This window comes from Lycium barbarum, chromosome 8 (genome assembly GCF_019175385.1).
Source record: "Lycium barbarum isolate Lr01 chromosome 8, ASM1917538v2, whole genome shotgun sequence".
In the NCBI taxonomy this organism is placed as follows: Eukaryota; Viridiplantae; Streptophyta; class Magnoliopsida; order Solanales; family Solanaceae; genus Lycium; species Lycium barbarum.
This window is the reverse complement of record NC_083344.1, coordinates 108,976,390-108,990,364: the sequence shown is the minus strand read 5'-3', so window position 1 is coordinate 108,990,364 and position 13,975 is coordinate 108,976,390. Positions and strand designations below refer to the sequence as shown.

The following is a 13,975-nucleotide window of genomic DNA, read 5'->3' as shown; positions in this document are numbered from 1 at the left end:
AACTATACTATATCTCTCATTTCTTTTTTGTTTACACTATATCACTCAAGAATATAATGTTTGTGAAAAGTAAAGCAGAGAGCTTGAGAGTATGAGACGAAAGTATATCTTTCTTCATCTCTAGAGTCTTGAATATATAGTCTTCAAATCAACTAGCCGTTAGACTCTTTTTCACCAGAGATGTCAACCCAAGAGAATTGATGCTTGTAAATTAGGAATATTGAGGATCCTAATTTCCAAGAATAAAGCAAGAGCTCATTAAGTCTGTAACGCTTCTTTCCTTTTGTGGCATCACTCTTATTTAGTAGCTACTTGTTTCCTTGTGCGTCCTTGATGGATAATCATTGTTGTACTGCTGCTTTCCTTATGCGCCATTTGCCTTGTTTGAATGGTACTTGTTTCCTTGTATATGCAGATTTGATTTAATGCTTGAATCTCCACGATTGTGTTGATTTGATTGCTTGAGTAAAATCTGATCCTTGTTCCAAAAATAAGCAAGAGCTTATTTCCTTCGTGCCTTGAGATACTTTCCTTATGCAGCCGACTTGGGCTTGTACTCCTTTGTAGTCGACTGAACTCTTTTTGTCCATTGGGCTTTTCTGTCCAATGAGTTTGGTTGATCCTTTGAGTATAGTACCTACACAATTATTTGTCATCATTAAAATCATAACACTAACATCCTTTTCTACCTATGTAAATGTTGTAGCTTTATTATAAAATACTCTGCGCTCATTTCCAAGAACAAATGAACAACGACCACGCAAACCTAATAATTTCAATGATTCATTTTTTACTTGAGCACTTGCATACTGCTGTTAACAATTCAACTTGTCAAACTTTCCCTTTTTAAGCCTTTTTACCAAAGCAAGAGACATGGTTGCTCCCACATAGTTAATTCTAATAAGTAATTGGCCTTTATTAAACTCCCTTGTATAACTGCTGACATAAGCTGAAGTGAGTCAATGTGATTAATGATCAGATGTCGTCTAGTTCAACTCTGACCTCTACTCTATAATCTGTGAATGAGATTCAGAATAATTATGTTTTGTTTATAAAGCACTTTAATCAAATCATATTGCATGGTAAAATAAAAGCAAGCTAGGGATTGTTTTACTCATGGTACTGACCATCTTTAGTAGATTTTACTGTCTGTAAAAGTACAGGTCCCTACATCTTGTTCTTGAATTGCCTATTAATTTGGTAATTTCTTGTTGGGCATATGACAGAAAAGTGGCATACATTTAGGTGGTTTCAAGACTAAAGAAAGTAAATGGACAAAGATTCACACCCATTCCACACCTTTAATTATATGTAAACATTAATTACATTTTCAAGCAGTTTGTGCCACATAATCAATTTCCAGAAAATATTAGCATCCTATGAAAAGATGAACGTCATAAGTAGATCATCCTTATCATTGGGAGTGGATATTGATCTAATTCTTTAAACAGTGCTAAGTGCTAACATATTCATTCCAGTTTTATATTCAGCGTCATTGTGAATCATTATTATGTCGGCCCTGGTGTACATTAATACCATACTCACGCCTGATTTTAAAATGTCCGGTTATTATGCGATACTAATTGAGTTGTTAATCATCAGGCTAATCCCCATAGGCACTAATCCACCTTTTCCTGAAGATGAACGAAATCTAAATATGGCCTTAGACATTGGTCTAATTAACTCTCTAGCTACTCAACTTTGATCTTTAAGTTCTAGTTTGGCACATAAATAAATGGGATAAGGCACTATTACCCCTGGACTTTGGCCGCAGTTGATACGACACACCTTATCTTTCAAGGGTTCTATTACCCCCTGGACATTTTTTTTAAAATGGAATAGTTACCACTTAGAAACTGGATACCAGATCTCTTATGGGAGAGTGACATACACTCTCCTTGCTTTCATTAAAACCCATTTTTAAGAAATAAAAAAAAAATCAATTATCTTTAAAACACTTTTTTTTAAAATAAAAAAATCTGAAAACATGTATTTTTTAAAATTTGGAAAAATGGATTTTTTTTGTCTTAAAAAATTTAGATTTTCATGATTTCATTTTTTTAGGACACTTTTATTTTTATTTTTAAATCTGGAAAAAGTGTATTTTCTTGTCAAAATGTGAAAAAACTGAATTTTTATATAATTTGGAAAAACTAATTATTATTTTTAAAATGTGGAAAACTCGTTATTTAAAACGAAATTTGGAAAACTAGATTTGTTTTTCATATAGAAAAAAATAATCAGTTTTCAACATTTAAAAAAAATCAGTTTAGAAAAAACTTTAAGCTTTAATGATAATTAATTAGGTGTAATTAAATGTGAAGTACCCGATTAAAAAAATGACATGTATCAGATTTTATACTTCTCACTCTCTCAAAGAGAGTGAAATACACTCTACTTGCCACATCAGTGCTTAAGGTGGTAATTATTCCGTTTTAAAAAAGTTTAGAAGGTAATAATAAGGTGTGTCGAATTTGACCAAAGTTCAGGGGTAACACTAACAGTGCCTTATCTCATCAATTGACGTATTCAAATTCAATAACTTGAATGTTCTACAGTTCTATCATGCTTTGTGTTGGTAAACAACCAACTAATATTGTCTATATTTTTTCATTACTTGTATAGTCTTGACTCTTGAGGGGTATTATAGGCAATACATATTATAATTAAATCCGTAGTACTATTATGTAACGGTGAGGTTTGTCACGTTTCACATTACAAATATCTTTATATTTGTAAAGACAATTTCATTCCTTCCGGAAAATAATTTTTTTTATTAGCTTTGTACCCCATTTGATCAAGAATAAGCTATGGGGACATTGGGGAGCTAAAAGGAGTTGATTCTGAAAATTGAGTTGTTTTGGCCAAAAGGGAAAAATATTTTTGAGTAGTACCAGAAGTCATTTTTTTATGTTGTTGAGAAGCTACAAATTAAAGCCTCTCTCAGAAACAGAAACTGAAAATTAATTATTTCAAAAAAAAGTCTTATTACTAATTTTTTTATTTACAAAAACTATCGTTATTAGTGTTAAAAGAGAATTTCGTCGTAAAACGTTGTTTATTCTCCCTCTTCAGTCTTCACCAAGACTTTTATTTCCTCTGCTTTCCCAAATTCCCAACTCTTTATTATTGCAAAGCTTCCCAAAATAAGGCATATGTTTATTAAATAAACTTAATTAAAGTACGTAATAGAAAATAATTAAAACCATTTTCTTCTTAGAAAATTGTAATGTAATAAAAAATTATTAAAACTGATTTTCTTATCTTAAGATAATATTAATTGTCAATTAAATTAATATCACTTTTTTTTTTTTTTGTAATTTGACGCTTAAAAACAAATTTAGGAAAGATTGCCCAAATGTAATATGACGCTTAAAAGTACTTTTCAAATGAAATGACCAAACACAAACTGTAATTTTCCAAAATGCATCTCCGAAAACTATTTCTATAAAAATAACTACTTATTAAATTTTTATTTTTTTTAGAAATTTGTCAAACAACACTTTGGACATGTTTTTAGAATCTTGGGGAAAACAAGATGGGGCTTTTAATTAAAGGTGACAAAAAGGTTTAAAAATTGAGTTGGGTAACTCTAGTTTTTTTAATTGAGTAGGGATGATAAACTTTGGATTAGGGATTAGGGAGTTTTGATTTGCCCCAAAGTTATATTTTTAATACTTTGACCCCAAGCTTTGTTTTTTACACTTTGCCTTCAAGTCTTTTTTTTAACACTTTGACCCAACTCATATAAATCATAAAATACCCCCTGCCCCCCACGCCCCCACCCCCTCCCTACCCCCAGCCCCCATCCTGCCCCCTGCACTTTCCCCCCACCCCCCACAAAAAAAATGTTTTTTTAAAAAAGATTTTGAAAAGATTTTTTTTTTTAATTTTTTTGTACCACCCACCCCACCGCCCAAAAAAAATTTATTTTATTTTAAAAAAAAGTTTTGAAAAGTTTGTTTTGGGTTTTTTGCATCACCCCCACCCCATCCACCCCTCCCCCGCGCTTGCCCCCCCCCCCCCCCCCCCCCGCAAAAAAAAAATCTTGAAAAGTAATTTTTTTTCTTTGGTTTCTTACTCTACTCACCCACCCAAAAAAAAATCTTGAAAAGAAGTTTTGAATTAGAGAGAGATACCTCCTCCATATGTTGATCCTAGCAAACCCGGAAGAAGGCGGACAATGAGGAGGCATGGAATCGGGGAATCATTGCGAACGAGGAAAAAAAAATGCTCCTTATGCAAAACAGCTGGCACAAAAATAGTTATTTTTTGGAACTTTATGACATTTTAATATTGTTCTTTTTTGAATGATAATTTATGTTCTTGGTGTTTGTGAACTTAATTTATATGATATGTTGATCGTGTTCAAATCACAAATGTGTGTATTCTTGTTAATAAATTGCTGAATAGTTTCCAACAAGTAATGAATCTGTTGCAACAGCTCTGTAACTTGTTGGGTTTTATCCAACAAGTAACAAGGCTTGTTCCAGCAATTAGTATCTTGTTGGAACAGGTATCTCACTTGCTGCAACAGATACTACAGTTGTTGCAACAGATACTACAGTTATTGCAACAGATACTACACTTGCTGCAATAGATATTACAGTTGTTGCAATAGATAATGCTTGATTCACCCATATTTAATGATCAACAAAGGGAATCAATGATATTTAGTGATAAACAAAGGAAATCAATAATATGTAGTGATCAATGTATAATACTTAATCAATTTGATGTATTTTGAGTCAGGAAAAATGATTTACTAAGTCAGTATGCACTAAATCGAGTGATCATTAGAGTGAATTGATGTGAACTACTTGATTCACCCATATTTAGTGATAAACAAAGGAAATCAACGATATTTAATGATCAATGTATAATACTTAATCAATTTGATACATTTTGAGTCAGGAAAGATGATCTACTAAGTCAGTATGCACTAAATCGAGTGATCATTAGAGTGAATTGATGTGAACTACTTGATTCACCCATATGTAGTGATAAACAAAGGAAATCAACGATATTTAGTGATTAATGTATAATGCGTAATCAATTTGATGTATTTTGAGTCAAGAGAGATAATCTACTAAGTCAGTCTGCACTAAATCGAGTGATCATTAGAGTGATTTGATGCGAACTACTTGATTAACCCATATTTAGTGTTAAACAAAGAAAATAAATGGTATTTAGTGATGAATATATATATATATATATATATATCTACTAACATCCTTAATGGATTAGATTGTAATTTCATGGATTAGATGGGCAATTCTAAGTGTATTCTTCCTAAATCGAGTGATCATTAGAGTGATTTGATGTGAAATACTTAATTCGATCATATTTAGTGATAAAAAAATGAATTAAATGTTATTCAGTATAAACAAAGGAGTTCAACGTGATCAATATCGTGAATATGTTGCAACAATAGAGGAGTTGTCGCAACATATGAGATACATGCGGCAACATATGAGTAAGTTGTTGCAACATATGAGATACTTGCTGCAACATGTGAGTAAGTTGTTGCAACATATGAGATACTTGCTGCAACATGTGAGTAAGTTGTTGCAATAATTCAAACAAGGTGATTAATCTGTTGCAACAACTACGCAACTTGCTTAAACATCTGATCCATCTGTTGAAACAGATTAGTAACTTGTTGCAACTTCTTCAACAAATGTATGATCTATTGCAATAATTAACTCATTTGTTGCGACATGTTTTTTAGTTTTTGCAATAATTTAAGCAATTGTTTGATTTTTTCTAACAAGGTGAGTAATTTGTTGCGACAACTAAGCAACTTGTTTAAAAAGATTAGTAACTTGTTAAAACAGATTAGTAACTTGTTGAAATAAATTAGTAACTTGTTGCAACTTCTTCAACAATTGTATGCATTTGTTGCAATAATTAGTAAGCAATATAAATAAGTTCATAAACAGAAATTGTTCAATAGACACCTTGGCTCCAAATACCACAACTTAAGTAATAATTTGTTCAGCAACTACCTTCTAGGGTGTAGCAGATTTCCTTGATCTACTCCATCTCCTTTGTTTCCATCATTAGTTTCCTCATCTTCTAGTTCGTCTTCACTTTCTTCATTTGTATCTACTGCTTCTTGGCTCTTGTCACGACCCAACCCCGTAGGCCGTGACTAGTGCCCGATTTGGGCACCCAGACACATCTATCAAATGCTATCTCAGATTTTATTAACTGCATTCCAGTATATAGCAGAAGCCGACAAGACTATATTTTAAATTTAGATAATTTCCAGAAAAATTTCGGCAGAGTTTCCTTTGTTTTACGGACTATCCAATATACCTGCGCACAGAAAATACCAACAAAGGCCACACAGGGCCAACAAAGCAACATTTAAACATATGCGGACCGGCCGCCGCGGCGAATGGGATCGCCCAAACACAACATATACATGCATTCATACAGGAAGACCCTCAACCCACAAGCATGTCCACAGACCTCTTAACAGACCGACAGAATCATATGACGGGACAGGGCCCCGTCGTACCCCTGAGTGACGTACATTTATACAATAGTAGGAGACTGTACCAAAAATATAGGCTCCGGATAAGAGAGCGCCTCAGAATAGCAGAATAAGATCCTAAGCGGGCGGATCAGCGAACCTGTCGTATGTACCTGCGCGGCATGAAAACGCAGCCCCCGAAGAAAGGGGGTCAGTACGAAATATGTACTGAATATGTAAAGCCTGAAGTAGAGAAACCAAAATCATAACCGGAAACAGAACGAACAGAAAGGAATGCAAAAATCCAGAATACCAAATGCATATTTCAAAACATAAGGAATGTGTACAGAAACATATGCCATATCATGACCGGCCCCCGCCAAGGGACTCGGTAGACAGAACGTGGTCACCCTCCCGACGCTGGTGCCACAACACATAAGGATCAGAATAGGGGATAACCCCATAACATAGCATGTCATGTCAAATGGCCATATCGGATCATATCATATCATATCAAAATAGTGTACATGGCACAGCATACTCCACAACCCATGTACACGTATACCTGCCCCCTCACCATCGAGGCACGACGAACAATGCAGAGGAATACGCTTGACAACATATCCTGGCCCGGGCTCAGTGAAGGAAACATTGAGACATCCACGAGTGGAGTAGTGAGAAACTAATGCAATATGAGACATAATACATTTTACAAGGACTCGATGGAGTATTCCGAACAACAACCGTATTAATGAAACCGCACGATAGTCACGGTGCGTATATTTCGGATAACAAAAATAGATTATGTGATAATAGTCTTCTTGGGACCATTTCCATATTCCAAAATAATTTATAAGACTCAATAGAATAACTTAAACAAGTGTCATTTAGTAGTCAGAAGAGTAGTTAAGACGTTTCCTTTAAAACTTCTCAAAATAGGTTAAAATGCAATAAGAGTGAAATCGAGCATAGTGGGCCCACCTCGGGTCAACTAAAGTGATAGGCTCAATTTACGTACATTAAGTCTATAGAGTCATCCCTGGAGATCTTCGAACAATCTCCTAACTTTCCAAGCAATTTGTGTAAACTTACCAAATTCTTTCAAAAGTCGTCCGAATTACATAAAGGAAAGTCGCGGGACCCACGGACTAGTATTGACCCGAGTCGGGCCCGCCTATGGAAAATATACTCATTATATGCCATATAAACTTCTACAAAAATATTGAAGCAATCCGAGCTTTTCTGTGAAAGATATGGCGTTCACAAATTACGAAATTCTTTAAAGTGAAACTTTTTTATGCAAAGTTCGAAAATCGATTATTTCAAAGACATAATGGTTCATATTTCATCAAATCATACATAAGAGTGTCAAGGAATATATATAAGGATCATAACGTACTCAGATTTCGAATTTAGAATTTCCTCGAGGCTCGTAATGTAGCCTATTGAAAACTAAGGCATGCCAAAAGAAAGAAGGGTTGCGCTTTACATACCTGTCGACGACTATCCGTGAATCCCTTTTTCCTCGTTGCTCTTTTCGCCTATTTATATAAAAGTGACGTTATTGTTAGTAACTATATTTTCTAGTTCGCCACTCTATAGTTCATTCTTCTATAGGACCTACATTCCAGTCTATATATATGTTCTCACTTAAGTATTCTATTATCTAGCATTTTGGCGAAAATTCGGCAGCACTTCTCCTTATAGGTTCACCTATCCAATTTTCCAATTGTGTTCCTGTAGACACAGAAATACCAGCAACAATACATGGGCACACTTATACTTTCAATTCCTTCAATCCAATAAAAAGCGACAATATGATCGTATCAACACAATTCCAACTTTAACTTTCCAATCTTTTCGCCATATAGTTCGGGACAACAACAACTATAATTCTACTTAAAATTAACTATCATGCTTGATCAAAAATAACTCCTGCTCACGGCCCAAAACAGCAACATAACATTACCATTTACAATTTCTTGTGATCAACACTTATCTATCAAGTTTACAAAAATCGCAATAACTTGCAATTGTCCAACTCCAACCAAACAACAATAACACGTTTAGCAACATTGTCTATATAACCGCAAGAGACTATATTAATAACATACTAACTCCTACAACAGCCCATAACGACTTCAACTCCACTTTTTAACCATCGATGTCTTCATTCTTATTTTAGAACCCATGACAACAACAATCAACATTCAAACTAAATTAGCCCATCCATTTACATAAAACAGTCCACGGTTGGACTGTTTTTCCCACTTCCACATATATCATTTCTTTTACATCTTAACTCATATATTTAAAATGCAAACAATACACCACAATGTCCATAACAATCAACAACTAAAGTATCACATAAAACAGTCCATTAACTCCTTAAATCAACTCCTACACGGCTTCAACACAACCACATACAAAATTCCATAATTTTCATTCCTTTCAAACACACTACATCATTCAAACCATCCTTAATACATGTACAAGAAATTCAAACATTACTTCACATAAGCCCTTCACACGGCTAACTTTAAATTTCAACAACAACATTCAATACCAACATGCACCATTTTATACATATTCACAATGCATCCAACTCATTCTAAATGTAAAAGAAATAACCAATTCTTACCTTGGATACTTGGCTCCAATTTGTGTCTTAAATCTTTATACTTATTCTTGCTTCTCCACCTCTATCTCCTTGTCTTCTCCTTAGAATTTTTACTAAGCAACAAAACTGATTTTTTTTTTTTTAAAACCCCAATCTAGCCGTGAGCAGCCATGGCACTTTTTTTTTCTTGCTCTTGAGCTTTGTCTACCAACAAATGACTTGAAAATGGTCATTTGCACTACATCCAATTAAATATATATATTTCCCATATTGCTACACGTATTCCCCCTTTTGATGACTCACTTTTGCACCTTGTTTTGTTAATTTCCAGATTTTGATTCCTTTATTTTATTTTATTTTTTTTTATTCGGGAGGGGCCCACATGGCCCCTTAAGCTTAATTAATTAATGAAGTGATTTAAATTTTAATCCCACTTAATAATCTAATCATAGTTAATTTACCCCTAATCTCCAATAATATCTTTATACCAATAAAATTTATACACAATTTATGTTTTAATTAAAATTGAAAATTAACGATTTCTATTTCGTATCCGAAAATAATTCCGCCTTTAACTTGAGTCGATTTGCTTGCGGATAATTCATCGTATAAATGTACGGGGTATAACAGCTCTGTTCTTCATCTCTTTCTGAGGATTGATTGTTAGTTTGGCTGTCCTTTTGACTATATCTTTCCTCAACATTTGCTGATTCACAAATAGGTTGTCTACTTGTTGCAACAACTACAAATGGATCTGTTAGATATCTTCTACAAACAAAACAAAATAACCGAAGCTATGTCCAACAGATTTGTAATTGTTGCAATAGATTGTCTGCTTGTTGCAACAAGTGTTGAACTTGTTGCAACAACTACAAATCTGTAGGATATCTTCTACAAACAGAACCAAATAACTGAAGCTATGTCCAACAGATTTGTAGTTGTTGTAACAGATTGTCTACTTGTTACAACAAGTGTAGAGCTTGTTGCAACAACTACAAATTTGTTGGATATCTTTTACAAACAGAAGCAAATAACTGAAGTTATGTCCAACAGATTAGTGAGTTGTTGCAACATATTGTCTACTTGTTGCAAAAAGTGTAGAACTTGTTGCAACAACTACAAATCCATTGGTTATCTTCTAAAAACAGAACTAGATAAATACCAGGACAAGAACACAAAACTATCTGTTGGATATATTTTCCTAAACCCTGAACCATACCAGGACAACAACCAAAAAAACCATCTATTTCACTACAAACACACAACAACAACCTGGATTTTATCCAAACTTTTCCTAAACCCAAAAGAAGAAAAAAACAAGAAAAACTTCCTTTCAAGATTTTTTTTTGAGTGGGTGGGGTGTGAAAAAAACCAAAAATAAAAACTTTTCAAAACCTTTTTTTAAAACAATTTTTTTTTTGGGTGGGTGGGGGAAGTAAGAAACCAAAAAAAAAAAAAATGGGTTGGGGGGGGGGGGGGGGGGTGGGCAAAAACACAAAAACAAAAACTTTGCAAAACTTCTTTTTTCAAAACAATTTTTTTTGGGAGGGTGGTGGGTGCAAAAAAAAAAAAAAAAAAAAACTTTGCTAACTTTTTAAAAAAAAAAATTGGGGGAGGGGTAAGGGGTGGGAGGAGGCGGAGTGGGGGGCTGTTAAGAAAAAATCAAAACTTTTAAAAAAAAATTAGCCTGGGGGAGGGGCAAGGGTGGGAGGAGGAGGAGGGGGTGGCTGGTGAAAAAGCAAATAAAATTTTTTAAAACTTTTAAAAAAAAAAAAAAAAATGGGGGAGCGGGGGGGGGGGGGGTGATAAAGCTAATAAAAATATCAAAACTTAAAAAAAAAAAAGAAAAAGATAATTACACTCAGTATCAATTGGGGTACCAATGCTACCAAATTTAGCTCATATTTAAGTTTCTTGCCCACAGTAGCCCATCTTCAATTTAAACAAAAATTACTTGTCAAAAATGACCCAGCCTTCTCTCTCTTCTCCCCTCTGTCTACCTCCAGTGCTGCCACTACCACCCACCACTGCACATCGCCGTCGGCGCCGAAGAAGTCCTTCTCTCTCGCTCTCTCTCCTCCCCAAACCCTAAATCTAGCTCGCGGCGGTGGCCACTACACATCGCAGCCGCCGCCATGGAAATCCTTCTCTCTCGCTCTCTCTCCTCTCCAAAACCCTAGATCTAGTTTGCGGCGGTGGCCAAAAATGCCGGCAAAATCCTAGATCTAGTTCGCCTTTCTCTCCCCCGCCTCCTTCTGCTACCGAAACCCTAGATCTATTCCGCCGACGTTATGTTTGATCCAGGTTGTTTGGCCGGAGATGGAGCAATGGCGGCGGCGTTGTGGTTGTTGTATATGGATGTATAATATTGTATATGGGTGTACAATATTGTATATGGGTGTATAGTATTGTATAATACTATGGGTGTATAATATTGTATAACATTGTATAGGATTGTATATGGGTGTATATAGAGATATGTTATAATATTGTATATGGATATATGTTATAATATTGTATATGGGTGTATATGGATATATTTTATAATATTGTATATGGGTGTATATGGATATATGTTATAATATTGTATATGGGTGTATATGTATATAAGTGTGGGTTAAAGCTTTGCAATGTAAGTTTTGGGCTATTTTTTTGCAATGTAAGTGAGCAAATTGTATATTTATGAAATTTCCTAAAAAAAAAATTGGAGGGTGGGGGGTTGTGGGGCGGGGGAGGGGTGGGAGGTGGAGAAGGGGAGTTGGTGGGTTATTTGGGATTAAGTTGGGGTCTTTTTATATTTTGTAAAAGATTAAGAAATTTTAAAAATTATAATTCAGTCTCATTTAACTTAATCATATTTTTAAGATAAGTTTGACCTTGGCTGGTCAAACCATTTCTAATGAGCAAACTTATTTGTCACTATAAGTTAAATCTTTCAATACTCTGTGTTTAGGAATTGAAAAAAAAAAAAAAACCCCATCAAACCCTCGTCTCTAACATAGAAGAAAACTCCCAAGAAGTAAGTTTTCAATTTTTTGGACTGCCAAGAAGCCATGGGAGAGAGGAAAGTTTTGAACTCATCAGACATTCCAATGCGAAGACAGACAAAGAATTGACAGATGAAAATGCGCGTAATGCTACCTATGACTATTCGTTGTGCTACTTGTGCTAATTACCTCTACAAGGGCACCAAATTTAAATCCCTGATGGAGAACATCATTGGCGAGACCTATTTGGGAATAAAAATCTTTAGATTCTATCTCAACTGCACTAATTGCTCTGCCCACATTACCTATAAGACCAATCCTAAAAATTCTGACTATATTGTTGAGACAGGTGCAATTTGGGAAAAAGGGGATTCTGAAGAAACAATGGGTGTTGATCCGGTCAAGTCATTGGAAAAAAGAACCTTGGAATTGAAGTGAGTAATGGATGTTGTAGCTGCTTTACATGAATTGAAACACTTGAAGTCAAGACAAGCAAATTTGAATGCTTGAAGTTTGTTTCCTTTTTTTTTGGTAAATGACATGTTTAATTCAGTATTTTGTTTCCAGGAATTTTCATGCTCAACATATACAAATATGTACTGTATTACGAAACGCTAATTTCTGGTTGACTTGTTCTATTACAGCTTGTTTTGATTAGGAGTGTGCATATTTCGGGTATAACCTATAACTCGAATGGAAAAATGTTGTGTTGATTTATGTTATCATGTTCTCTGAATGTAGAATTATACACGTTTTGAGCAAGGTTTTCTCCAAAAATTCAGAAGAGTGGTCCAAGAGTATCAACTAGCCATCATCACAACTTAGTGGAGTAAATACAAGTCACAGCTAGCAAAATAGACATTATGCCTATTCAAATGAACAATCAGTATGTGGTCTTTCTTGTTATATTGATTTAAACAAGGCTTAATGCATATGTGGCCGCCTAAACTTGCCCTTTTTTTTCATTTTGGCATTTCAACCAAGTGTTGTTCCTATTGAACCTCTGAACTTGGCCTCAACTGTGTCTATCAAACATAATCTGACTTACATATATATGGTGAGCTTCATTTTTTTTAGCCTTGCGCATGAACGTCAATCGCATCCTACGTAGAAAATTCAACCAATTAAAACACCCCGCCCATTTTAATTATACACATCAGATATTAAGTTTTGGTTTTTTATTTTTCAGTTTTGTTTTCTTATTTTCAGTTTTTATTTTTCAGTTTTGGTTTCTAATTTTTCAGTTTTAGTTTCCAATTTTAATTTCTTATTTTTTTTTCCAACTTTGTTATTTGATTGGTTTAAGTGGTGGTTCTTCACTTGTATAACACGGTAGTACACTTCTTCCTATCTGATGTGAATAATTAAAATGGGTGGGGTGTTTTCATTGGTTGAATTTTCCACGCATGATGCGATTGACATTCACGCGCAAGGCTAAAAAAAATGAAACTCACCATATATGTTATGTAAATCAGATTTTGTTTGATAGACATACTTGAGGCCAAGTTCAAGAGTTCAATAGGAACAACACTTAGTTGATGTACCAAAATGAAAAAAAGGGGATAAGTTTAGGGGGCACATATGCATTGAGCCTTTAAACAATCATAGCTAGTTGATAAAAGAATTTAGAATAGTATTCCCTCGTTTCAATTTATATGATGTAGTTTGAGTGAGTACGGAGTTTGAGAAATAAAAGAAGACTTTTGAATTTTGTGATCTAAAATAAGCTAAAGATATTTGTGTGGTTATAAATCATCTCATCAAGTGTAAAAGGTAAAGTTTAAAGTTAAATTATTACCAAAATAAGGAAATGTGTCTTTTTTTTTTGTACCGGTTAAAAAGGAAACTGCGTGGACAAAGGGAGTACCAGTGATTCCATTGCTTATG

At 34.3% G+C, this 13,975-nt stretch overlaps 1 long non-coding RNA gene across 1 annotated transcript; it reads right to left on the bottom strand.

The window, feature by feature from the left end:
- Positions 1-6,562: 6,562 nt before the first annotated feature.
- LOC132605260 (uncharacterized) lies at positions 6,563-9,664 on the bottom strand. The gene is made up of 3 exons (XR_009569121.1): positions 9,123-9,664; positions 7,975-8,022; positions 6,563-6,654 (listed from the first exon to the last, which is right to left on the bottom strand). It is a non-coding gene; the product is annotated as an uncharacterized LOC132605260 (long non-coding RNA).
- Positions 9,665-13,975: the final 4,311 nt, after the last annotated feature.